A 4,032-nucleotide genomic window follows, 5' to 3' on the forward strand; every position below is an offset into this window, starting at 1 on the left:
TTATTAAGTATAAAATTTTAACATGAAAAAAAATAAAAGTAGGATGATATAACAAAAAAATAATTAAAGTAAGTTGTTTTTCATTGAATTAACCTAAAGAAATATTAACCGGGTATTTTGGTCAAACACATACTCACACACAGCACACAAAACACACACATGAAAGTTGTAATTGTAATTTCACCGATTAACTATAAACACCGATTTATATCACAAAAAAGAATGCACAAAAGTTGTAATTATACTTTTAGCCAAGTTTATGCGCATACTTTCTAGTTTCCAACAATGGCTATAACATCATATAGGTCTAATCCAGTAGCAAAAAATACCATAATGACATCACGTTGTGGTTCTTTTGGACAACTCGACATATGCTCCTGGTAAAAAAATGAAATAAACAAAATACATATCAAAAGGATAGAAATATAAGAGCTTGAAACACCTTATTTCCACTCTAGCTTAGGATCATTGTAAGCCACTGAAGTTCAAATGACACAGCGAACTGCCACATTCATAAAAACATTAAAATATGAACAAAAATAAGAGCTTGAATGCTTCTTGATTAATATACAGTGACAGAGGCCTCACCTATCAAAATGTCCATATAAAATCCCTTCTACACTTGTAAGGTTGTTTTAGGAATTCATGACTTTTTTCTTCTTTCTCATAGATTCTACTCTAACTACAACCAAAATCCATAATGCCTTTTTCTTACATATTATCAAAATAGACCATCATGCCCTTTTCATATCCCCACACTCCATCTCTTCTTAATATATTACAATCCAATGGTAAAATCCCAATATTGTACCTAAAAATAATAAGATGAAATTACCCTTTCTCCTTATTGAACTTTTGACAACATATCCTTCCTGTTAAAGCCCCAAAAACACTTTACAACTGTTCAACCTCCCATAAAGGAACTGAAAGTAGGGTAAATAGACAAAAATGAAAAAAAGTTATAATTTAATAAAATGACCAAGGCATGATGTTGTGATAGAGAAAACTGAAAAACGTTTCATTTTGGTCATATATACATATATATATTTAAGGATGATATTAGCAAGAAATAGTCTTTTATAAACAATTTAATCCACTAACTATTACTTATTACCTTTCCATGATCAACATGACCCATGATGGTTTGAACATGGGTACTTCAATGGTTCTCATTTCAATACCTGTAAACATATACACACATATAGTTAAGTTAGGGTCACTGGTTGTGGTTTTTTCTTTTGAAAACTATAAAAGAGTATCTAAATATGAAAAATACAGGTAGATTTTTTCTTTTGTGAAAATATGAGAAGTGTGAAAAATATAAAGCAAAACACCAAGAGCATGTTATGATGTTCAATACAGGTAGATTTTTCTTTTGTGCAAATAACTTAAAATATTAGCATAAGTTGGTGATATGGCTCATGGATCCCGAAAGCAAAGTGTGGTTTCTTTTGGTATGCAGAGTCAAACAAGTCAAAGAACCAAAGAATTATAACGAAGAGTTATGCAATTGTTTGGTAGTAATAAAGGATGGGAAATTTCCATTAGGAGTGACTTCTTCCTTTTTGGTTTTCTCCTCTTTATTAGCTCCCCTTTGCATGAACTATCATACAGATAAATAAGAACAACACCTCAAATTTCACAGAGAAAATCTAAAAAAGAAAGTATTTTTAAAATTTTGAAAAACAAACAACATAATTGAGCCTTAACTCAAAATTCGTGGATTAAGAACAAGGTTATGCATAGTAAAGACTGAAAAGTATCTGAAAAAAATCAAGAATCGACTTATAATTACATTTAAGTTCTTCAATGTGCTTGACATCTCGTGCTTAGCCATCGCTGATAATTTGAAATTAGGGTTTCGGCAGAGCCCTCTCAATCCGGCTCCCCGAAATGGATGGGATCAACAGAAAGGCATGAGTAGAAACACTTGTCAAGTTGATTAGGAAGGAGACGGAAAGAAGAGGGTTTCCATTTCCTTTTGATGGCGATCGAGAGAGAGAAAGAGAGGCGAGAGAGAGAGAGAGAGAGAGAGAGAGAGAGAGAGAGAGAGAGAGAGATGAAGAAGTAAACCCATAGGCGCTGAGACATTCAAACGTACCATAAGCAGCAACGGATTTATGGATGAAGGGAAAAGCCCAAGGCACGATATCATCTTTGAAATCGATGGGTTTAGATTTGGCTTGTTGTGTCATCTGTGTCATCTCTTTCAGGTCTCCGAAGAGGAATCTATAGGAGTTTCCTTTCAGGCCCTGAGCTCTTAAGGATTTTTCGATCTTCTTTGGTTTGAACCACAGCGAATCCAGGACATTCCCACAACAAAAAGCTCTTTACTTAACTTCATTTTTGGATGATGGGACGTCTTCGGTGGGAGACGTTGGATACCGAGATATTGATTTCGCCATTGTTGTAGCAAAATCTTGAAAACAGTTCAAACCCATCTGACCCACCGGGGAAATTATTGATCTCGATTCCAGTTTTTCTGATCTGGGATTTTCTCTGACGGATGAGAATTGGTTTGATGGCTGTTGTGCGTGTTTTGGAGATTAGGGTATGCGTATATGATTGGTTATATGCTTAATATTATTGTACACCAGGTAATACATATTGTACCTCTTAATTTTTAAGAAAGAGGCAATATGTTTAATAATATAGTATATATATATATATATAGGAATGAGTTCTATGGAAAACAAATAACTAGGGCAACATCTACCGGAACCAATAATTAAATGACACGTGTCCATTTCTTTCTTCACAAGTAATGTATTGTGGAAGTTATTGTGGAAATGATGTGTTGTCATGTTTTCATTGGTTCAAATATGTGTTGCCCTAATCATTCATTTTCCATATAACTCTTCCCTATATATATATATATATATATATATATATATATATATATATATATATATATATATATATATATATATATATATATATATATATATATATATTAACTTATAATATTATAAAGTATAAAGGTTGAATTTTAACTTTTAAAATTCTAAGGGTTTAACTTGGAATTAAAGTCTTCATGAGGGGAAACTTTACAAATTCCAAAACTTGATGGCAAGTTTTGAACTATTCAAAAACTTTTCAATTCCATAACTTATGTGTTTAAAGTAGTTTTAATAAAAAACTCTTCAAGTTCCATAACTTGAGGACAAGTTATGGAAGACTTTAAAACATTTAAAAATGAGACTCTCCATGTTTCATAACTTATGGAAATCTTATGAGTTTTAATAATCATAAATATGACTTTTCATATAAATTGAAGACAAGTTACAAAAACACATATTATGAACAACTTTTAGATTAATTTGGATTAAAAACATATTATCACATAACTTTTCTATTAATCTAAATCAACTCATAACAACAAGATAATTCAAGTTAAACAATTTTAATGTAATTAGCCTAACCATTAAACTAATACAAAACAAGAATCTATTGACAATTATCTATGAAATTAGATTAGCATGAACATTACCACAACAAAAATTGGTTTACAAGTTGAAAAACAGCTTAGGGTAATGTTCCTAGTCCAATTACAGCCAAAAACCTCAAAAATATGCTGTCTGGGGGTCCAACTCGTCGAGTGCATGAACCAACTCGACGAGTTGGATGATTTTATGCACGGACTTGGCGAGTCCACTGTCTAGAACAACAGAAATTCGAATTTTTCAGCATTTTTCAGCAATTTGCATCAAGTATAAACGAAAACATGCCTAGGCTTTGATACCACTGAAGGATTTTGAGCATTCTAACACTCCTAAGGTGTATATGCAACCCTAAATACCTTGGATCTATGTTTTCTCTATTATACATGCAAATATCAATTTTCCAAGGTATTGTTGTAGCTAGCATAATATGAAGTACATATAATATAATTTCTAGTAGAATTACATACCTCTTTATTGTAGTTTAATTCCATGGAGCTTAAGAGCCTTGTGCCTCAAGTGTGACACCTCAAATGGTTCACACAACATCACCAACATCTTGGAATAACTTGAGAGAAAAGTTCATATGCTC

At 32.1% G+C, this 4,032-nt stretch overlaps 1 long non-coding RNA gene across 1 annotated transcript; it reads right to left on the reverse strand.

The window, feature by feature from the left end:
- Positions 1–228: 228 nt before the first annotated feature.
- LOC145094673 (uncharacterized) lies at positions 229–2,511 on the reverse strand. Its single transcript, XR_013703477.1, has 3 exons — positions 1,796–2,511; positions 1,115–1,181; positions 229–923 (listed from the first exon to the last, which is right to left on the reverse strand). It is a non-coding gene; the product is annotated as an uncharacterized LOC145094673 (long non-coding RNA).
- Positions 2,512–4,032: the final 1,521 nt, after the last annotated feature.

Source organism: Lactuca serriola, chromosome 3 (assembly GCF_051521515.1).
Source record: "Lactuca serriola cultivar US96UC23 chromosome 3, Lser_US96UC23_V15, whole genome shotgun sequence".
Taxonomy (NCBI): Eukaryota; Viridiplantae; Streptophyta; class Magnoliopsida; order Asterales; family Asteraceae; genus Lactuca; species Lactuca serriola.